The sequence below is a fragment of the Stenella coeruleoalba genome (assembly GCF_951394435.1).
Source record: "Stenella coeruleoalba genome assembly, chromosome: 17".
Lineage (NCBI taxonomy): Eukaryota > Metazoa > Chordata > Mammalia > Artiodactyla > Delphinidae > Stenella > Stenella coeruleoalba.
The window spans coordinates 43,334,575-43,359,367 of record NC_137163.1 but is presented as its reverse complement, the minus strand read 5'-3'; the positions used below and the strand labels follow the sequence as shown (position 1 = coordinate 43,359,367).

At 36.4% G+C, this 24,793-nt stretch overlaps 1 pseudogene across 1 annotated transcript in view; it reads left to right on the top strand.

The window, feature by feature from the left end:
- LOC307176356 (large ribosomal subunit protein uL15-like) overlaps positions 1-21,332 on the top strand; it is a 39,177-nt pseudogene extending 17,845 nt beyond the window's left edge. Inside the window, exon 4 of the transcript in view lies at positions 20,890-21,332. The product of the transcript in view is annotated as a large ribosomal subunit protein uL15-like (transcript). The remainder of the gene's footprint in view (positions 1-20,889) is intronic.
- Positions 21,333-24,793: the final 3,461 nt, after the last annotated feature.

Below are 24,793 nucleotides of genomic sequence, written 5' to 3'. Positions count from 1 at the left end.
AATTGCTTTACAATGGTGTGTTAGTTTCTGTTTTACAACAAAATGAATCAGTTATATATATACATATGTTCCCATATCTCTTCCCTCTTGCGTCTCCCTCCCTCCCACCCTCCCTATTTGGTTCTGTTTTACTTTGTTGTTGTTGACTCATTTACATCTTTATTTTTTCTAATAAATTTATATTTTTCTAATTTTATTTTTTTTATATTTTATTATTGTTCTCCTCCTTTTGGCTTGTTCTCCCCCTTTTTTTTTTCTTTTTTTTCTTTTTCTGTTGTGGTTCTGTTTTACCTTGTTGTAGTTGTTTCACCTATATTTTTATTTTTCCTAAGATATTTTCTATTTTTATTTCATGTTTTATTCTTTGTTATTGTACTCTCCTTTTTTTTTTCTTTTGTCACACTGCATGGCTTGTGGAATCTTATTTCCCAGGCCAGGGGTCAGGCCTGAGCTCCTGTGGTGGGAGTGCCAAGTCTAAACCACTGCACTAACAGAGAAACTCAGACCCCAGGGAATATTAAACAGAGTGAGGTCTCCTGGAGTTTCTCAACTCAGCACCAAGGCCCAGCTCTTCCCAACTGCCTGCAAACTCCAGTGTTGGACAACTCAGGCCAAACAACCAGTAAGACAGGAACACAGCACCACCCAAGTAAAAAAAAAAATATGTTACAAACAACGGAGCAAAGTAAAACCTACAAGACCAAATAAACAAAGAGAAAATAGGCAACCTAGCAGAAAAAGAATTCAGAGTAAAGATAGTAAACGTGATCCAAAATCTTGGAAATAAAATGGAGGCACAGATTGAGAAAATACAAGAGAAGTTTAACAAACACCTACAAGAACTAAAGAACAAATGGTGATGAACAACACAATAACTGAAATGAAAAATACACTAGAAGGAATCAATAGTAGAATAACTGAGGCAGAACAGCAAATAAGTGAGCTGGAAGATAGAATGGTGGAAATAATTGCTGAGGAGGAGAATCAAATAAAAAAAGAATGCAAAGAATTGAGGACAGTCTTGGAGACCTCTGAGACATTAAATGCACCAACATTTGAATTATAGGGGTCCCAGAAGAAGAAGAGAAAGAAAAACGGCCTGAGAAAATATTTGAAAAAAATTTTAAAATATCTGAAAATATTATATTCAAAAACTTCCCTAACATGGGAAAAGAAATAACCACCCAAGTCCAGGAAGTGCAGAGAGTCTCATACAGGATAAACCTAGGAAAAATACACCAAGACACATATTAATCAAACTAACAAAATTTAGTTCAATGAAAAAATATTAAAAGCAGCAAGGGAAAAGCAACAAATAACATACAATGGAATCCCCATAAGGTTATCAGCTGATTTTTCAGCAGAAATTCTGCAGGCCAGAAGGGAGTGGCAGGATATATTTAAAGTGATGAAAGGGAAAAACCTACAACCAAGCTTACTCTACCCAGTGAGGATCTCATTCAGATTCAATGGAAAAATCAAAAGCTTTACAGTCAAGCAAAAGCTAAGAGAATTCAGCACAACAAAACCAGCTTTACAACAAATGTTACAGGAAATTCTCAAGGCAGGAAACACAAGAGAAGAAAAGGACCCACAAAAACAAACACAAATCAATTAAGAAAATGGTAATAGGAACATACATCTCAATAATTATCTTGAATGTAAATGGATTAAATGCTCCAACAAAAATACACAGACTGGCTCAATGGATACAAAAACAAGACCCATACATATGTTGTCTACAAGAGACCCACATCAGACCTAAGGACACATACAGGCTGAAAGTGAAGGGCTGGAAAAAGATATTCCATGCAAATGGAAATCAAAAGAAAGCTGGAGTAGCAATATTCATATCAGATAAAATACACTTTAAAATAAAGACTGTTACAAGAGATAAGGAAAGGGACTTCCTTGGTGGTGCAGTGGTTAGGAATCCGCCTGCTAATGCAGGGAACACGTGTTCAATCCCTGGTCTGGGAAGATCTCACATGCCATGGAGCAACTAAGCCTGTGTGACACAACTACTGAGTCTGTGCTCTAGAGCACGTGCCTACAGCCCATGCTCCACAGCAAAAGAAGCCCCCGCACAGCAACGAAGAGTAACCCCCACTCGCCGCAACTAGAGAAAGCCTGCACACAGCAACAAAGACCAACTTAGACAAAAATTAAAATAAATAAAATAAAATAAATTTATTTAAAAAGGAGAGATATAAGGAATGACTCTACATAATGATCATGGGAATAATCCAAGAAGAAAGCATAACAGTTATAAATAATTATGCACCCAACATAGGAACACCTCAATACATAAGGCAAATGCTAACAGCCATAAAAGGGGAAATCAACAGTAACACAATAATAGTGGGGGACTTTAACACCCAACTTACACCAATGGATAGATCATCCAGCTAGAAAATAAATAAGGAAACACAAGCTTTAAATGACACAGTAGACCAGATTGACTTAACTGATATTTGTAGGATATTCCACTGGAAGGAAAAAGAATACACTTTATTCTCAAGTGCACATGGAACATTCTCCACAATAGATCTCATTTTGGGTCACAAAACAAGACTTGGAAAATTTAAGAAAATTGAAATCATATCAAGCATCTTTTCCAACCACAAGGCTATGAGATTAGAAATAAATTACAGGGGAAAAATGTGAAAAACACAAACACATGAAAGCTAAACAGTGTGCTGCTAAATAACCAAGAGATCACTGAAGAAATCAAAGAAATAAAAAAAACACCTAGAAACAAATGACAACAAAAACAAAACAATCCAAAGTCTATGGGATGCAGCAAAAGCAGTTCTAAGAGGGAAGTTCATAACAATTCAATCTCACCTCAAAAAACAAGAAAAATCTCAAATAAACAACCTAACTTTACACCTAACTCACCTACAAAAAGAAGAACAAAGAAATGCCAAAGTTAGTGTATGGAAATAAATCATAAAGATCAGAGCAGAAATAAATGAATTAGAAATGTAGAAAACAATAGGAAAGATCAATAAAACTAAAAGTTGGGGTTTCCCTGGTGGCACAGTGGTTGAGAGTCCACCTGCTGATGCAGGGGACACGGGTTCATGCCCCGGTTCGGGAAGATCCCACATGCCGTGGACCAGCTAGGCCCGTGAGCCATGACCGCTGAGGAAGTACAAAGGCTCATAAGAGACTACTACAAGCAACTATATGCCAAAAAAATGGACAGTCTGAAAGAAATGGACAAATTCTTAGAAAGGAACAACTTTCCAAGACTGAACCAGGAAGAATTAGAAAATATAAACAGAACAATCACAAGTAATGAAATTTATAGTGTATTTAAATTCTTCAAACAAACAAAAGTCCAGGACCAGTTGGCTTCACCGGCAAATTCTGACAAACATTTAAAGAACAGCTAACACCTCTCCTTCTCAAAATCTTCCAAAAAATTGCAGATGGAGGAATACTCTCAAACTCATTCTGTGAGGCCACCATCACCCTAATACCAAAACCTGACAAAGATATCACAAGAAAAGAAAATTATGGACCAATATCACTGATGAACATAGACATAAAATTCTCAACAAAATACTAGCAAACAGAATCCAACAACACATTAAAAAGATCATACACCATAATCAAGTTTGATTTATCCCAGTTATGCAAGGATTCTTCAATATATGGAAATCAATCAATGTGCTACACCATATTAACAAATTAAAGAATAAAAACCATATGATCATCTCAATAGAGGCAAAAAAAGCTTTTGACAAAATTCAACACCCATTTATGATAAAAACTTTCCAGAAGTGGGCATAGAGGGAACCTACCTCAACATAATAAAGGCCAGTAATGACAAACCCACAGCCAACATCATTCTCAATGGTGAAAAACTGAAAGCATTTCCTCTAGATCAGGAACAAAACAAGGATGTCCATTCTCACCACTATTATTCAACATAGTATTGGAAGTCCTAGCCATGGCAATCAGAAAATAAAAAGAAATAAAAGGAATCCAATTGGAAAAGAAGAATTAAAACTGTCACTGTTTGCAGATGACATGATACCATACATAGAAAACCCTAAAGATGCTACCAGAAAACTACTAGAATTAATCAATGAATTTGGTAAGGTTGCAGGTTGCAAAATTAATGCACAGAAATCTCTTACATTCCTATACACTAACAACAACAAATCAGAAAGAGAAATTAAGGAAACAATCCCATTTACCACTGCAACAAAAAGAATAAAATATCTAGGAATAAACCTACCTTAGGAGGCAAAAGAACTGTACTCAGAAAACTATAAAACACTGATGAAAGAAACCAAAGATGACACAAACAGTTGGAAAGATATACAATGCTGCTGGATTGGAAGAATCAATATTGTGAAAATGACTATACTACCCAAAGCAATCTACAGATTCAGTGCAATCCCTATCAAATTACCAATGGCATTTTTTGCAGAATTAGAACAAAAAATTTTACCATTTTTATGGAAACACAAAAGACCCCGAATAGCCAAAGCCATCTTGAGAAAGAAGAATGCAGCTGGAGGAATCAGGACTCCCCAACTTCAAACAATAATATAAAGCTACAGAAATCAAGACAGTATGGTACTGGCACAAAAACAGAAATATAGATCAATGGTACAGGATAGAAAGCCCAGAGATAAACCCATGCACATGTGGTTACCTTATTTTTGATAAAGAGGCAAGAATATACAATGGAGATAAGACAGACTCTTTATTAAATGGTGCTGGGGAAACTGGACAACTACATGTAAAAGAATGAAAGTAGAACACTCCCTCACACCATACACAAAAATAAACACAAAATGGATTAAAGACCTAAATGTAAGACTGGATGCCATAAAACTCTTACAGGAAAACATAGGAAAAACACTTTGACATAAATCACAGCAAGATCTTCTATAATTCACCTTCTAAAGTAATGAAAATAAAAGTAAACAAATGGGGCCTAATGAAACTTAAAGCATTTGCACAGCCTAGGAAACCATAAACAGGATGAAAAGACAACCCTCAGAATGGGAGAAAATATTTACAAATGAAGCAACTGACAAAGGATTAATCTCCAAAATATACAAGCAGCTCATGCAGCTCAATAACAAAAAAAACAAACAACCCAATACAAAAATGTGCAGAAGAGCTAAACAGACATTCTCCATAGAAGACATACAGAAAGGATGCTCAACATCACTAATCATTAGAGAAATGCAAATCAAAAGTACAATGAGGTACCACCTCACACCAGTCAGAATGGCCTTCATCAAAAAATCTACAAACAATAAATTCTGGAGAAGGTGTGGAAAAAAGGGAACCCTCCTGCACTGTTGGTGGGAATGTAAATTTATACAGCCACTATGGTGAACAGTAGGAAGGTTCCTTAAAATACTAAAAATAGAACTACCATATGACCCAGCAATACCACTACTGGGCATATACCCTGAGAAAAGCATAATTCAAAAAAAGTCACGTATCACAATGTTCATTGCAGCACTACTTACAATAGCCAGGACATGGAAGCAACCTAAGTGTCCATCGACAGATGAATGGATAAAGAAGATGTGGCACATATATACAATGGAATATTACTCAGCCATAAAAAGAAATGAAATTGAGTTATTTGTAGTGAGGAGGAGGGACCTAGAGTCTGTCATACAGAGTGAAGTAAGTCACAAAGAGAAAATCAAATACTGTATGCAAACCAATATATTTGGAATCTAAAAAAAAAATTTTTCTGATGAACCTAGGGGCAGGACAGGAATAAAGAAACAGATGTGGAGAATGGACTTGAGGACACAGGGAGAGGGAAGGGTAAGCTGGGACGAAGTGAAAGAATAACACTGACATATATACACTACTAAATGTAAAATAGATAGCTAGTGGGAAGCAGTTGTGTAACACAGGGAGATCATAAAAGGAAATGAAATTGGGTCATTTGTAGAGATGGACCTAGAGTCTAAATATCATATATTAACGCATATATGTGGAATCTAGAAAAATGGTACAGATGAAACTATTTGTAGGGCAGGAATAGAAATGCAGACATAGAAAATGGACGTGTGGACACAGTGGGGAAAGGGGAGCATGGGATGAATTGAGAGATTAGGTTTGACAAAAATACAATACCATGTGTAAAATAGATAGCTAATGGGAACCTGCTGTATAGCTCAGGGAGCTCAGTTCAGTGCTCTCTGATGACCTAGATGGGTGGGATGATGGGAGAGGGAGGTCTAAGAGGAAGGAGATATATGTATACATATAGCTGATTCACTTCATTGTATAGCAGAAACTAACACAAATTGTAAAGCAATTATACTGCAATAAAATAAAAAACAGTGAACAGAAAACTCACAGGAGAAACTTTTTGCAAATCATAAATCTGATAAGGGATTTGTATCTAGACTACATAAAGAGCTATAAAACTCAATAATAAAGAGTAAACCCAATTAAAAATAAACAAAGGATCTGAATAGATAGCTCTCCGAAGAAGATATACAAATGTCTAAGATAGTGTAATTAACCAACATGGAAATAAAGATGAAAACCACAAGGAGATACCACCTCACAGCCACTAGGACGGCTATCATTACACACACACACGTAGACACACACAACAAACAGAGAGAAAATAATAAGTACCAGAGAGGATATAGAGAAATTGGAACACTTATGCATTGCTGATGGGAATGTAAAATGTTGCAGCCACTTTGGGAAACAGTCTGGTTGTTCCTTAAAAAGATTAAACATAAAGTTACTATATGATCCAGCAATTCCACTCCTATATATACACCCAAGATAAATTAAAATATATGTGCACACAAAAACTTGTACTCGAGTGTTCTTAGCAGCATTCTTCGTAATAGTGAAAAGGTGGAAACAACCCAAATGTCTATCAACTAATGAATGCAGTATACCTCTACAATAGAACATTATTCATCAATAAAAATAAATTATTTATATATGCTACAACATGGTTGAACTTTGAAAACATTATACTAAGTTAAATAATCAGTGTTAAAGAACCACATATTGTACAATTCCATTTATATATAATGTACAGAATTAGAAAATCTATAGAAGCAGAAAATCAATCAGAGGTTGCCTACGGTTCTTAGGAGTATGGGAGGAGTAAAGAGTGGTAGCTAAGGGGTCCAGGGTTTCTTTTTAGGCAATGAATATGTTCTAAAATTGATTGTGGTGATGGATGCACAACTGTGAATATACTGAAAGGTGCTGAATTTTACACTCAAAGAATGAATTGTATAGTATACTAATTATATTTCAATGAAGCTTTTAAAAGAAAATAGAACTAACTATGTTAAGGACACTGTTCTGAAATAAAATCTATTAGGCATTTTGAGATTTAGTTCCCAAATTCTATTTCTAATTCTCTTTGAAAACATGTTTTTACATTTATATTGAGCTGAGTATTTCTTGCTTAATTTTGCAGTCTTCATAGCAAAACTACAGCACCACATATTTCCTCTGTTTGTGCAAATAACCAGCCTTTGCTTCAAATGAATGTTTCTATTAACACTATGCCTAATTATTGAAATTAAACATGTGCAATTATGAGCTTCTTCTCACCGCCTCTCAACCTATCTTTTCCTCCTGCTGGTTCACTCTGAGGGACCTTGGCTCACTGAAGCTTGCCAGGGACACTTATTTGTATGAACATGGCCTTAACTGGAAGTACTGTATCTAGTCTATCCTAAGAATTAAAATTTAAATACTTCTTTTCATCATCTTGATAAAAATCATAAACATATACATGTAATAAAACAAATAAGGAAAATTCCATTTAAAATAAAAAGCTCAGCTCCTGAAAGACTGCATTTTTAAGATAATCCTTTTTTATTTGATAAATACAAGCAAAATCCCAGAATCCCAAATCAATGTCCCAACACCAAAGTCATGGACTAAGGTGAGATTGTGTTTCCATGACAGAACATTTAAATTTAAAAAAAAGCTAGATAACTAATAATTTCAACTAACAAAATTGACACTTTCTGAAGTGTTGTGAGAGCATGTTTTCTCCTTTTTGTTTTCCTTTTTCTTTTTTTTTTAAATCAAGGGTGGTGTTATTATTATGATATTATTATTATTAATTATTATTATTATTATTTACTTATGGCTGTGTTGGGTCTTCGTTTCTGTGCGAGGGCTTTCTCTAGTTGTGGCAAGCGGGGGCCACTCTTCATTGCGGTGCGCGGGCCTCTCACTATCGCGGCCTCTCTTGTTGCGGAGCACAGGCTCCAGACGCGCAGGCTCAGTAATTGTAGCTCACGGCCCCAGTTGCTCCGCGGCATGTGGGATCCTCCCAGACCAGGGCGCGAACTCGCGTCCCCTGCATTGGCAGGCAGACTCCCAACCACTGCGCCACCAGGGAAGCCCCCTTGTTTTCCTTTTAATCGTTCAATGCATTAATCTACTTCCTTTTCAATACTTTATACTTCACACCATTTTTCAGTGTGCCACAAATCCCCAACCCTTACTCTCAAACATTGTATCAAGGCTATAGTAATACTAGGGAGATTACCCATCATGACTAACTGGAAAATTGTTCTGATAGACACACTGCATAATCTTTGGAGATTTCTACCAAGTAAAGCACACACCTCCCTTTGTAATAGGAAATATTGAGGTGAGTATATGGAAACCAGTACACGAGACAAAATATGATATTTTACATATTGAATTCTATAGGTATTCTACAATAAACATGTAAGAATTTAGTGAGATAATACATGTGAAGTGATACTATAAATTACAAAGTATTAGACGAAGTTTAGGTAGTACTGGTAGTAGTAACAGTAATCATTTCTAAGAACATGTTCATTGTTACTTATTTGCAAAACTGCATGGTTTGAGAAACTCAAAACTAAAATGGCAATCTGTAAAGTTCCAGGGATAAAAATCAAATCAAATTTACTCATATTGACATTTTCCTAGAAAAGAAAATATATTGTATTTTTTCAGCATAATTTGGTGTAAAAAGGTTCTGTTATTATTGAATCTATTGAGACCTAGAAGATCATCAATAAACAGTGCTAAGTAGGTTCAATCCCAAGGAAAACAGCCCAGCCTCTGCTAATGAGATTTCCATGCAATACCAGGCCAAATTTGATTTTATTTCATTCAGTGACTTCACAGCCTCTGAATAAGAGCTTCCTGTGAACTTCTGCAGTTTAATAACTGCAGAAGTTCTGCAGTTTAATAAAAGTTGATCAAAATGGGGTTTTTAAGTAAATGCTTCAAGCAAATTGAGAATGGATACCCTTTCTCTGTAATAATTGTTTTGTGGGAAAAGGTTTAGTATCTTAAGATTCAATTCTTTGGAGGAAGGAGAATCATTATTGGTAAGAAATAAGCCCCCCTGGATTTCAACTGATCCCTCTTTCTTCCCTATGAAATCATAGTTATGGATGATAGAGAATATTTTTTAAACTCCTTATTTTATAAAATAAAAGTAGAGCTGATTAGCAGCAATCTTGAGCCCCAAACTAAGAATTAGTTTCAAAATACTTTGAGGCCCATATACCCATATTTGTCTAGTATGTGCTAAAGAAAGAGTAGGTTGAGTAATTACCTGGCCAGAAATCTGTTCCTGTTTCTATTTTTTTAGCCAATTTTATAATTTGTTAAATGAAAATTTAAGTACTTATAATTTTTCTGAATTTTTTAATGAATCTCCAATGCTTTAGCTTTTAGAATTAATGGTTTCATTTTTATATTAAAGATCCTGAAAATGCTTGATCCACTACAGAGCTGTAAGAAAAACTCAAAATATAAAACTTTCTCTTGGGGACCTTCAAGATGGTGGAGGAGTAAGACATGGAGATCACCTTCCTCCCCACAGATACACCAAAAATACATCTACATGTGGAACAACTCTTATAGAACACCTACTGAATGCAGGCAGAAGACCTCAGACTTCCCAAAAGGCAATAACCACCCCCCCCCCCAAAGTAACTGGGTAGAGCAAAAGAAAAAGGAAAAAAAAGAGACAAAAGAATAGGCATGGGACCTGCACCTCTGGGAGGGAGCTGTGAAGGAGGAAAAGTTTCCACACACTAGGAAGCCCCTTCACTGGTGGAGACAGGCAGTGGGCAGGGTGAAACTTCAGAACCACAGAGGAGAAAGCAGCAACAGGGTTGCAAAGGGTAAAGCAGAGAGATTCCCACACAGAGGATCAGTGCCAACCAGCATTCACCAGCCTGAGATGCTTGTCTGCTCACCCACCAGGGTGGGTGGGGGCTGGGAGCTGAGACTTGGGCTTTGGAAGTCAGACCCCAGGGAGAAGACTGGGGTTGGCTGCGTGAACACAGCCTGAAGGGGGTCAGTGCACCACAGCTAGCTGGGAGGGAGTCCAGGAAAAAGTCTGGACCTGCCTAAGAGGCAAGAGACCATTGTTTCGGGGTGCACAAGGAGAGGGGATTCCTTCCCTGTCTGCCCACAGAAGTCAGAGCGCCACCTAAATGAGCTCCAGAGATGGGCATGAGCCACAGCTATCAGCACAGACCTCAGAGATGGGCATGAAATGCTAATGCTGCTGCTGTAGACACCAAGAATCCTGTATGCAAACACAGGTCACTATCCATGCACCCACACACACACACACACACCAGGAGCCTGCACAGAATTACACTGCCAGGGTCCTGTGATCCAGGGACAAGTTCCCTGGGAGAACACACGGTGCTCCTCAGGCTGTTGCAACATCATGTTGGCCTTTGCCACAGCAGGCTCACTCCATATTTCAATTATAACTACTATACCCCTCCCTCACCCTGGCATGAATGAGCAAGAGCCTCCTAATCAGCCCTGCTTTAACCCCATCCTGTCTGGGCAGAAACAGATGCCTGAGGGTGACCTACATGCAGAGGCGAGGCCAAAACCAAAGCTGAACCCCAGGAGCTGTGCGAACAAAGAAGAGAAAGGGAAATTTCTCCCAGCAGCCTCAGAAGCAGCGTATTAAAGCTCCACAATCAACTTGATGTACCCTGCATCTGTGGAATACCTGAATAGACAACAAATCATCCCAAAACAGAGGTGGTGGGCTTTACGAGCAACTGTACACTTGGGATTTGCTGTCTGTGACTGATTTGTTTCAGATTTTTATATTTCTCTTAGTATACTTTTTAGCGCTTGTTATCTTAGGTGGATTTGTTTATTCATTTTGTTGTTCTCTTTTTTTATTATTATTACTGGGTTTTTTTTAATGTTTTTATTTTAGTTTTTTTTTCTTTCATTTTTCCCTTTTATTCTGAGCCATGTGGCTGACAGGGTCTTGGTGTTCCAGCCTGGTGTCAGGCCTGAGCCTCTGAGGTGGCAGAGCTGAGTTCAGAGCATTGAACCACCAGAGACCTCCTGGCCCAAAGTAATGTCAGTTAGTGAGAATTCTGCCAGACATCTCCATCTCAATGCTAAGATCCAGCTCCAATGGCCCACAAGCTCCAGTGTTGGACATCCCATGCCAAGCAACTAGCAAGACAGGAATACAACCCTACCCATTAGCAGAGAGGCTGCCTAAAATTATAACAAGTTCACAGACACCTCAAAACACACCACCGGACACAGTCATGCACACTAGAAAGAAAATATCCAGTTCCACCCACCAGAATACAGGCAGGAGCCCCTCCACCAGGAAGCCTACATAAACCACTGAATCAACCTCACCCACTGGGGGCAGAAACAAAAAACAACAGGAAACATGAACCAGCAGATTGTAAAAAGGAGACCCCAAACACAGCAAGTTAAACATGGTGACAAGACAGAAATATGCAGTACATGAAGGAGCAAGGTAAAAACCCACCAGACTAAACAAATGAAGATGAAATAAGCAGTCCACCAGAAAAAGAATTCAGAATAATGATAGTAAAGGTGACCAAAATCATAGAAATAGAATGGAGAAAATACAAAAATTGGTTTAACAAGGACCTAGAAGAGCAAAAGAGCAAACAAACAATGATGAACAACACAATAAATGAAATTAAAAATTCTCTAGAAGGAATCAATAGCAGAATAACTGAGACAGAAGAACGGATAAGTGACCTGAAAGATAAAATAGTGGACACAACGACTGCAGATCAGAGTAAAGAAAAACGAATGAAAAGACTTGAGGACAGTCTCAGAGACTTCTGGGACAACATCAAACACACCAATATTCAAATTAAAGGGGTCCCAGAAGAAAAACAGAAAAAGAGAGGGTCTGAGAAAATATTTGAAGAGATTATAGTTGAAAACTTCCCTAACATGGGAAAGGAAATAGTAAATCAAGTCCAGGAAGCACAGACAGTCCTATACAGGATAAATACAAGGAGGAATATGCAAAGACACATATCAATCAAACAATCAAAAATAAATAACAAACAAAAAATATTAAAAGCAGCAAGGCAAAAGCAACAAATAACATAGAAGGGAATCCCCGTAAGGTTAACAGCTGATCTTTCAGCAGAAACTCTGCAAGCCAGAATGGAGTTGCAGGACATATTTAAAGAGATGAAAGGGAAAAACCTACAACCAAGGTTACTTTACCCAGCAAGGATCTCATTCAGATTCATGGAGAAATGAAAACCTTTACAGACAAGCAAAAGCTAAGAGAATTCAGCACCACCAAACCAGCTTTACAACAAATGCTAAAGGAATTTCTTTAGGCAGGAAACACAAGAGAAGGAAAAGCCCGCCAAAACAATGAAGAAAATTGTAATAGGAACATATATATCGATAATTACCTTAAATGTAAATGGATTAAATGCTCCAACGAAAAGACATTGACTGGCTGGATGGATACAAATACAAGACCTCTGTACAGGCTGTCTACAAGAGACCAATTTCAGACCTAGGGACACATACAGATTGAAAGTGAGGAGATGGAGAAAGATATTCCATGAAAATGGAAATCAAAAGAAAGCTGGAGTAGCAATACTCATATCAGATAAAATAGACTTTAAAATAAAGACTATTACAAGAGACAAAGACACGCACTATTTCATGATCAAGGGATCAATCCAAGAAGAAAATATAACAATTGTAAATATTCATGCACCCAATATAGGAACACCTCAATACATAAGGAAAATACTAACAGCCATAAAAGGGGAAATTGACAGGAACACAATAATAGTAGGGAACTTTAACACTCCACTTTCACCAATAGAAAGATCATCCTAAATGAAAATAAATAAAGAAACACAAGCTTTAAATGACACATTAAACAACATGGACTTAATTGATATTTATAGGACATTTCATCTAAAAACAACAGAATGCACTTTCTTCTCAAGTGCTCATGGAACATTCTCCAGGACAGATCATACCTTGGGTCACAAATCAAGCCTTGGGAAATTTAAGAAAATTGAAATCATATCAAGCATTTTTTCCAACCACAATGCTATGAGACTAGATATCAATTGCAGGAAAAAAAACTGTAAAATATACAAACACATGGAGGCTAATCAGTACACTACTAAATAACCAAGAGAGCACTAAGAAATCAAAGAGGAAATCAAAAAATACCTAGCAACAAATGACAATGAAAACACGATGACCCAAAACCTATTTGATGCATCAAAAGCAATTCTAAGAGGGAAGTTTATAGCAATACAATCCTACCTCAAGAAACAAGAAAAATCTCAAATAAACAACCTAATCTTACACCTAAAGCAACTAGAGAAAGAAGAACAAAAAAACCCCCAAAGTTAGCAGAAGGAAAGATATCATAAAGATCAGATCAGAAATAAGTGAAAGAGAAATGAAGGAAACAATAGTAAATATCAATAAAACTAAAAGCTAGTTCTTTGAGAAGATAAACAAAATTGATAAACCATTACCCAGACTCACCAAGAAAAAAAGGGAGAAGACTGAAATGAACAGAATTAAAAATGAAAACCGAGAAGTAACAACTGACACTGCAGAAATACAATGAATCATGAGAAATTACTACAAGCAACTATATGCCAATAAATTGGACAACCTGTAAAAAATAGACAAATTCTTAGAAAAGCACAACCTTCTTAGACTGAACCAGGAAGAAATAGAAAATATAAGCAGAGGAACCACAAGCACTGAAGTTGAAACTGTGATTAAAAATCTTCCAGCAAACAAAAGCCCAGGACCACATGGCTTCACAGGCGAATTCTATCAAACATTTAGAGAAGAGCTAACACCTATCCTTTGCAAACTCTTCCAAAATATAGCAGAGGGAGGAACACTCCAAAACTCATTCTACAAGGCCACCATCCCCCTGATACAAAGCCAGACAAAGAGGTCACAAAAAAAGAAAACTATAGGCCAATATCACTGATGAACATAGATGCAAAAATCCTCAACAAAATACTAGCAAACAGAATCCAACAGCACATTAAAAGGATAAAACACCATGATAAAGTGGGGTTTAACCCAGGAATGCAAGGATTCTTTGATATATGCAAATCAATCAATGTGTTACACCATATTAACAAATTGAAGAATAAAAACAATGTGATAATGTCAATAGATGCAGAAAAGGCTTTTAACAAAATTCAACACTGATTTATGATAAAAACTCTCCAGAACGTAGTCATAGAGGGAACCTACCTCAACATAATAAAGGCCATATATGACCAACCCACAGCCAACATCATCCTCAATGGTGAAAAACTGAAACCATTTCCTCTAAGATCAGGAACAAGACAAGGTTGCCCACTCTCACCACTCTTATTCAACATAGTTTTGGAAGTTTAGCCACAACAATCAGAGAAGAAAAATAAATAAAAGGAATCCAAATAGGAAAAGAAGAAGTAAAACTGTCAGTGTTTGCAGATGACATGATACTATACATAGAGAATCCTAAAGATGCTACCAGAAAACTACTAGAGCTAATCAATGAATCTGGTAAAGTAGCAGGATACAAAATTAATGCACAGAAATCTCTTACATTCCAATACACTAATGATGAAAACTCTGTAAGAGAACTTAAGGAAACACTCCCATTTACCATTGCAATAAAAAGAATAAAATACCTAGGAATAAACCTACCTAAGGAGACAAAAGACCTGTATGCAGAAAAGTATAAGACACTGTTGAAAGAAATCAAAGATGATACTAATAGATGGAGAGATATACCATGTTCTTGGATAGCATGAATCAACACTGTGAAAATGACTATACTACCCAAAGCAATTTACAGATTCATTGTAATCACTATCAAATTACCAATGGCATTTTCACAGAAGTAGAACAAAAAATGTCACAATTTGTATGGAAACACAAAAGACCCTGAAAAGTCAAAGCAATCTTGAGAAAGGAAATTGGAGCTGGAAGAATCAGGCTCCCTAACTTCAGACTATACTATAAAGCTGCAGTATTCAAGACAGTATACTACTGGCACAAAAATAGAAGTAGAGTGAATGGAACAGGATAGAAAGCCCATAGATAAACCCACACGTATATTAAATGGTGCTGGGGAAACTGGACAGCTACATGTAAAGGAATGAAATTAGAACACTCCCAAACACAGTATACAAAAATAAACACAAAATGGATTAAAGACCTACTTGTAAGGCCAGACACTATAAAACTCTTAGAGGAAAACATAGGCAGAACACTCTATGACATACATCACAGCAAGATCCCTTTTTTTTTTTGTTTTGCAGTACGCAGGCCTCTCAGTGTTGTGGCCTCTCCCATTGCGGAGCACAGGCTCCAGACGTGCAGGCTCAGCGGCCATGGCTCACGGGACCAGCTGCTCCATGGCATGTGGGATCCTCCCGGACTGGCGCATGAACTCACGTCCCCTGCATCGGCAGGAAGACGCTCAACCACTGCACCACCAGGGAAGCCACACCAAGATCCCTTTTGATCCACCTCCTAGAGGAATGGAAATAAAAACAAAAATAAACAAATGGAACCTAATGAAACTTAAAAGCTTTTGCACAGCAAAGGAAACCATAAATAAGACCAAAAGACAACCCTCAGAATGTGAGAAAATATTTGCAAATGAAGCAACTGACAAAGGATTAATCTCCAAAATACACAAGCAGTTCATACAGCTCAATAACAAGAAAACAAACAACCCAATACAAAAATGGACAGAAGACCTAAACAGACATTTCTCCAAAGAAGATATACAGATTGCCAACAAACACATGAAAGGATGCTCAACATCACTACTCATTAGAGAAATGCAAATCAGAACTACAGTGAAGTATCACCTCAGACCAGTCAGAATGGCCATAATCAAAAAATCTACAAACAGTAAATGCTGGAGAGGGTGTGGAGACAAGGGAACACTCTTGCACTGTTGCTGGGAATGTAAATTGATATAGCCGCTATGGAGAACAGTATGGAGGTTCCTTAAAAAACTAATAATAGAACTACATATAACCCAGCAATACCATTACTGGGCATATACCCTGAGAGAACCATAATTCAGAAAGAGACATGTAACACAATGTTCATTGCAGCACTATTTACAATAGCCAGGACATGGAAGCAACCTAAGTGTCCATCGACAGATGAATGGATAAAGAAGATGTGGCACATATATACAATGGAATATTACTCAGCCATAAAAAGAAATGAAATTGAGTTATTTGTAGTGAGGTGGATGGACCTAGAGTCTCTGATACAGAGTGAAGTAAGTCACAAAGAGAAAAACAAATACCGTATGTTAACATATATGTATGGAATCTAAAAAAAAAGGATTCTTATGAACCTAGGGGCAGAGCAGGAATAAAGATGTAGATGTAGAGAATGGACTTGAGGACACAGGGAGGGAGAAGGGTAAGCTGGGACGAAGTGAGAGAGTAGCATTGACATATATATACTACCAAATGTAAAATAGATAGCTAGTGGGAAGCAGCTGCATAGCACAGGGAGATCAGCTCGGTGCTTTGTGACCACTTAGTTGGATGGGATAAGGAGGTTGGGAGGGAGGCTCAAACGGGAGGGCATATGGGGATATATGTATACGTATAGCTGATTCACTTTTTTATACAGCAGAAACTAACACAACATTGTAAAACAATTATACTCCAATAAAGATGTTTTAAAAAAAAAACCTTTCTCTTATTTCTACAATACAATAATGTCATATTTTATAGAATTTAAGACTCCATAAACTGTAAGAAACACAAATGTTTTATACACAATAAAATGGAAGACCAATGCCAATTAAACTATGGCACAAAGCTTCTTGTCACTTAATATTGTGTTCTATATTTTAAAAAAGAGATTTTTGTGACTTACTTGGACATAGATATTTATCACCATACTCCTACATAGAAAGCAAAATAAATTCATTATTGCTTTGGTAAATGTCATTTGACAGGCAGTCCTTTAACACATATATCAGGAGAAAACATAAGGTAGCTTCTACTTTTGGGGATCTTCCTTTCTAAGATCCCATAAAGCATGTGGTCATTGCTTTATAAGAAAGTGTGAAACTGGCTATTCCTCTGGCGATGGATATTACTTCACTGTATCACATTTATGCTTCATTACTCTGTTTCTGTGTCTTTCTATTAAATAAATTTCTATTTCAATGCCAAATGATAATGTAATATTTTAATATTTGTATAGCATTTAAACTCAACACATGTAGCCGACTCAACTGAAATAACAATAAGACTAGCGGTAACCAATTTACACATAAGCAGACAACAACTACTACATCATGATTGTCCTCTTACCATCAGTTGTAAGGCACATACTGGTTTTTTAAAATGCTGAAATGTGAAAACATGTGACTCTTAGAATTGAAGAATCCAATGACAGTCCCCTATATCTGTATCATGGTGGCTATTAGAATGAACTTGGTAGCCAGATAGACATGAGTACTGACTCAGTCATTTAACTGCTGTGTGATTGATACTGGGCAAGTTACTTAACCTCTGTAAGCCTTAGGTCATTTAAAAATAAGTATTATAGTAGTATCTACTGTACAGAATGATTATAGGGATGTAACAATGTAATTTCTAGACAAACTGCTCATTAAATATTAGATATTATGATTTTTATTAGAAGCATTATCTGTTTAGGTCTTCACAACCACCTGTGAGGTAGTAGAAAGACAATATTATCCCCATTTGCCGCTGAGGAGAACAAGGATCAAAGATATTTTGATCTGCGCAAGATCATAAAGTCAGTAAGTGACTGGCACCTTCCATATATATTCTCCCTAGATTGAAACTGATAAATATACATATATTTCCCATTCTTATTTTAAAAAGATTGAATTAGCTTAAAGAAAATAAAAATGATCTGAGAATTGTGAATATTTTTTGTTCTCCAGCAGCCCACTCCTCTTTATTCTAAAAACAATACCCCTTCCCAACTTTCAATCCATGTGCTTTGAATCCAACCTCAATTCCTGGGTCCAGGGATGGAACATAAGGCCCAAGTTCAGCTAATCAGAACTTCGAATTCCCCTGGCTACAAAGATTGATCCAAGAATAGGCACTTAACTCTAGCCAAGTTAGTCAGAATAAATCAGAGCTAATCTCAGGACTTTTACTTGAATAACCAGAAAGAGATATTTCAACAGAAAGGACATTTCCCCCTTCGGTTTGGCTTTGACTTGAGGAGATGTGAGGCTGGCGTAGCTGCTACCATCTTGTGACCACACTGATCCTGAAAATGGAGCCAAAACATGGCCAATCTGGGCAACAGATAGAAACCAGCTACTAAATCCAATAAGTGGGTTTCTGAATCCAGCCATGCTTGAATTTACCCTATTTTTTACTTCTCAGTTATTTGAGACAACAAATTCCCTTTCTCTGCACAAATTATAGCTTTCACCTCCTGAGCAAGGGACTCGAGGTGGGCAGTATAAGCCTAAAAGAGCTATGTGTTTAACAAGCACCAAGACTGCCATATCCAATACATAATTATCTTTCTTCTGAAAAAAGCAAAATTGGCCAAATGGTAATGATTAAACACAACTGATCTGCAGTGTACACAATTCCCAGAACATGAAACAAATATTTACTGTGTCAATTTCCATATCACTGGCCAAGCATCCTAAGGGCTTTCTATATTAATTTATAGTAGGCAACACTATGGAAAGAGTTGGTTTAGATAAATTTAAATATCTTATGGTGTCAGTGACACACACATAGAATTGTTTATTTCACTATACCTAAGTCCACTCTGCTTGGTATCATCATGCATTTGGAAATGGTTGACACTATGAAATTAAATTTTCTGTGTTTTAATCCTCTAAAATCTGACTAGTTAGAAACGCAAATGTAATTAACACAACTAGCTGGTTACAATAATTTATTCAGACTTATAAAATTTAAATATGGTACAGAGTAAAATCTAGGCTCTTCAAAACAGCACTAGCACTAATATTTGAATATAAAAAGGGAAAAGAGGAAAATGGCAAATTTAAAACCTTGTTTACTAGGTAAGTAGTTAAGTTTCTTTGCTAAAATGTAAAGTAATATTTATTGAGAAATTTAGTGTATCTAAGGTTCTTCCAGGAGAAATTAACAACTGCTGGGACATTTGTAAACTTACAGAGATATCTATATATTCCCCGCATCCTAGGATTCCCCTCTTATTTCCACCAGTAAGGGAACTACAGTACTATTTTGATTTTCTCATTCTTTCAACATGCTGACTTAAGGTGTTGCTTTAACATAATGTTTTTAAACCATCTACTCCTACTACTAATCCACATGTTTTGTAAAAATGTTTGTACACAGAATGGGATTCCAAAGAGAAACAGATTATAACTTAACACCACACACGGAGTTTAGTTGGATTTTATCTATAATTCTATACAGTATAAATAATAAATCTTCAAAAGCACATGTGTTCAATAAGTATCAATATTAGCATACACATACACTTCAATTTCAAATGTTATTCCTCTTTCTCTTTCATTACAGGTCAAAAATCCAGAGGGAGGTGGGAAGGAGGAGGTGGGGAACCTCCCTCAATTTATCACCTCAATAAATGACCCACACATACATTTTCCTTGAAACAGTAATTACTACTATCTTCCCTTGATGTGGCAGGTGAAGGTTTAAACTAAAGAAGTCTTGTAGTTTGCCATGACTGAAATGAAGGTCCGCTGTCCTCCTTCAGCCCTCATGAAGTTTTCTGCTTCTCTTTCCTATTCTACCCTTGCTGTGAGGTGTGGTGTCCTGTCGGTTACCCACGAACATTCAACTTCATAGGATGAAATAAGAAATGAGTTAACGTAGTAGCTGTGATCTGATCTTTATTTCACTAGATGAGTTTTTCAAACTTTTGAAAACTCAGTAAGAGTATATTTCCCATCACAACTCAGGACACACCAATATTTATGTTTATACATGTGTATGTCTGACTGAAGCAAGAATTTCAACCAGTGTTGACCCTTACTATGTGTAGTGCACTCTGATACCCTTTTTTTTATTTTATTCTAATCTTTGTATTTCTTTCAAATGCTATTTAAGAACCACTAAGTTGATTCCATGATCCTTCAAGTCTTGACCTAAAGGGTTGGAAAACACTGTCTCAAGAGATGAAAGCAGCTTAAGCTAGAAAGAGCTTGAGTCTTGAAATAGGTTTAAAATCTGACTTTGCTATTGACGGCCATGTGACCTTTGGCAAGATCCTTAGCTCATATGCTCAGTTTCCTCAACCACAGAATGGAAGTAATATTCCTACTTTGCAGGATGATTGTGAGGATCATTGAGCTGACATGTGAAAATCCAAGTCCATTCTCTGATATATGGTAGAATGAAAATAAATATTAGTTCATGGATCATCCCTTAAATCTCAAAAAGTCTAACAGGGAGCAAGTTCTCTGTAGAAACACTGCTTTTCAAACCCTTTTAAACCTTCTCCCTCTCCTTCCTTCTCAGTCTTTTTCACAAACTCATAGACAAAACACTTGTTTAAATTCTCTAGTCTGTTAGGGGCCAAGTGAGCCACGGCCACGGCCACGGCCACATCGGCAAACACCGGAAGCAACCAGAAGTCCAGGGTAATGCTGGTGGCATGCGTTGCCACAGGATCACCTGCTACCAGGCTACCTTGAGAAAGTTGGTATGAGGCATTACCACTTAAAGAGGAACCAGAACTTCTGCCCAACTGTCAACCTTGATAAATTATGGACCTTGGTCAGTGAGCAGACTTGGGTAAATGCTGCGAAGAACAAGACTGGAGCTTCTCCTATCATTTATATGGTGCTATTGGGCTACTACAAAGTTCTGGGGAAGGGGAAGCTCCCAAAGCAGCCTGTCATCGTGAAGGCCAAATTCTTCAGCAGAAGAGCTGAGGAGAAGATTAAGGATGTGGGTGGGGCTTGTGTCCTGGTAGCTTGAAGCTACATGGTGGAAGATTCATTAAATGTTAACAAGTGCTTTTCAAAAAATATAAATCAATAAATCAATAAATTCACTAGTCTAAAGAATAAGAAATTACTAAATAAGGAACGTTTAATATCTCAAACTTTTCCACCAATTTCTGTGCAGACCTGATAAACAATTCTTCGGAATATTGCATCAAAACCAGTATAAACTTCAAAATTCTTGGAGTGATCCTTGTCCATTATGATCTGGCTCTGTTTTCATCTGCAACATTATATCAAATTATTGTTACTTCCCTCAGCTTCCAAAGAATACCTGATTCAGTCCCGTTAGTTCCTGCCTTGTCATGTTCTGTTACACCTTTGTATTTTGTAAATGTTTCCTTTGTGCTGGTCTCATCATCTCATCCCAGCTTTCTGTTTTGACACTGAACTGCCTATGTAATCTTGGGCAAATTACTAATTCAGTATTTCTAAACATAATTTCCTCTTCTGTAATATAAGAATAATAATATTTACCACATGAAGATTCTTGAAAGGATATAATGACATCAGGGTTGTAAATTGCCTGACATATAATAAGCACTCAATGAATGATGATTGTTAATATTTTTATTATGTTTATCAGTCAAAGCTGAGTTAAAGTAGCATCTATTCTAGCAAATATTTGCTGACACTCTTGTTCTAGATTACATGCCTTACTTCTGGACTCTCTTCACACTGTGCAAATGTCTTATTGCATCATGTTCTAAGTGTTTGTTTTCTTGCTGCCTCCTCTACAAGACTAGAAAAACTCTTAAAGGACAAGGACATGTCCTTTACCTTCAAATCTAGAGCATCTAGTAGGGTGCCTGGAATATTATAAGGCTTTTAATATGTTTGTTTGCTTAACTTGTTTTATGGATGACTAAAATACAAAAGTACATAATTACCACCTCTACCATACCTTTTAGAACTGGAGAACTATAAGAAAAGAGCGGGTAGTCACTGGAAGAAATACTACTCAAAATAAAAATGCTGTTCTGTAATTTTAAAGAAAAAGTAATGCTAAGGAATTATTTCTTCATTTTTAGCTTCCTTGGATTGCTTTAGAAGCCTGAAAAGTAAGACTTCCTTTTTACAGTGACTCCAGTAGTTATTTTCATTCATTTAACAACAGTTTATTGTGTAACAGCAGGGTACACTACTCTATGTGTTGGGGATATAGCAATGAAAAAAATAAAAGTCCACACCGTAGAGGAATTTACATCCCAATGGAAAAAAGAGCCAAATAACTTAAATAAATATATTATATAAAGTATAATATATAATAGGTAGTAATAGATGCTATAGAAAAAATAAAGCACAATAAGGAAATGGATGGGATTTCCTGTTTTAGGAAACCTAAATCTGTTATGAGACAATATTTCAGGAAAAACCTGAATGAAGCAAAGAAATAAACAATGTGTTTAGGTCTCTGTAACACTTCTACACTTAATTCTAAAATTTTCCAGGATTGAAGTTGATAATAAACTAGGAAAGCAACTTTGTCACCCTAAGCAGTTGAAGGGGAGACCACCTCAGATGCTTAAAGTGGCATAACGAGCAGACATTTCAACTCAAGCACTAATTGAATTTCAGCCATGACCTTGCAGGAACACACCGAACTCTATTTAAAATTGCTATGGCAGTGACTCCGTGACTTAAAAGAAGTGTTCATGTGACCTGCAACCCTTTTATGTCACCAACTTCTTTTATCTGTTCAAAAAAGCCTGAACACTGACCCATATCTGCTAGGTTACTTGACTTAGTATTTCATTTATTTGGTCACTAAAATTAGTAAGAGTTCACTCCATCTAACTTTAAATAACTTAAACTTGACCAACTCCTGCATCTTTTTCAATACTGCCTATATCATAAGCCTGTATGGCTTCAATGTTAGTAAAATGATATCATAGACTAACATTTCTCACTCTTTCGACCAATTGGTTACAACATCCAAGGTTTTTCTATTGACATAAATTTGTTTTTGAAAACAAATCTCAAGCTCATATTAACATAGTCATTTCAAAGTATCTAAATTAACTCTCTTGTTTTTTAAAATGTCTATACTGAAACACCATAAGCTGTAAAAACAGTATAATTTCTCTAAGGGATATTTCTAGCCATGTTCAAGTTATATAAACATACTTGCAGTACTATAGGAAATCGAACTTGAATAAGAGAAAGGGACTCTCTAACTTCTTTCTGACAATAGTTGAAATAAACCTGTGTTACCCAGATAGTTAAGTAGCATTGCATACAACTTAGTAAATAAGGAGGGGGAAAAAACTACATTGGTTGAATTTATGGCTTATTTTGCATATTAGTGAAAATGTCTGACATATAGGTAAAACAATAATACCCCACCTGCAATGGATACTGCAACTTACATTTCTAAAATTTTGGGGAAGCATGTCTATCAGTACTATAACAGACTTTATAATAGACTCACATCTTAAAATAGATGTAATTTATTAGTTATTACTGTAGCTAAAAGTTGGATGTATATTAGTTATTTCATAGAACTTTAGAAATACATGCAAACTCATTTAATTTAACATGCAACAATATTGACTGCAAATATCTCAAATGTATATATGTTCAACCAGAGAGACCCAAAACTCCATGTGCACATAGATGACATAAAATTATTCAGTTAAATTATTTAAAGAAGTTCTCTTCATTATTCACCAGTCATCTTTCTACTATCTTTTCATCTTCCAAAACCAACAAATCATTTAAGGATATATTTATGTGTTAATGGATTGGGGGGGGTGGGCAGGGAGTGATGGTGATCTAAATTATAAAAATAATTGCCCTAATTCTTCAATTGGATATGTATGTGCAACACAGCTTCATTCGAGCTGAAAATTTGTCTAATATTTAAATAATATGCAAGGTCAGTATCATTTTTCTACTATATTTAGTGATTTGTAAGGCTGTTCTAATTGTTAATTGGCTCTCCTGTGATGTAGTAATAACCAGATCACTATTTCCCAAACTTGTCTTGTCAGAAGAATCACTAGACCACAGTCCAGACCTACTAATTCAGGCTTTCCAGAAGTGAGGTCTGAATTTCTAACAAGAAACTGAGAGGCTGCTTCTTACCTTTAGGCAAATCTGGGAAAAGCTGAACTAAGTAATTGATGAATTGTAAATAAAGGCTGAGAATCATCATCTTTTACATGTGCAAATAACTTCTTATAGGTCTTTCCTCTGACTCAAAGCCAGGATCAAGAGTAAATATTATGGTTACCAGGTGGGAGAGGGAGGGAGGGATAAACTGTGGGATTGGGGTTGACATACACACAGCATTATATATAAAATAGGTAACTAATAAGGACCTACTATAACCTATAACTAATAACTACTCAGTACTCTGTAATGATCCATATGGGAAAAGAATCTAGAAAAGAGTGGATATATGTATATGTATAACTGATTATCTTTGCTGTCCAGCAGAAAGTAACACAACGTTGTAAA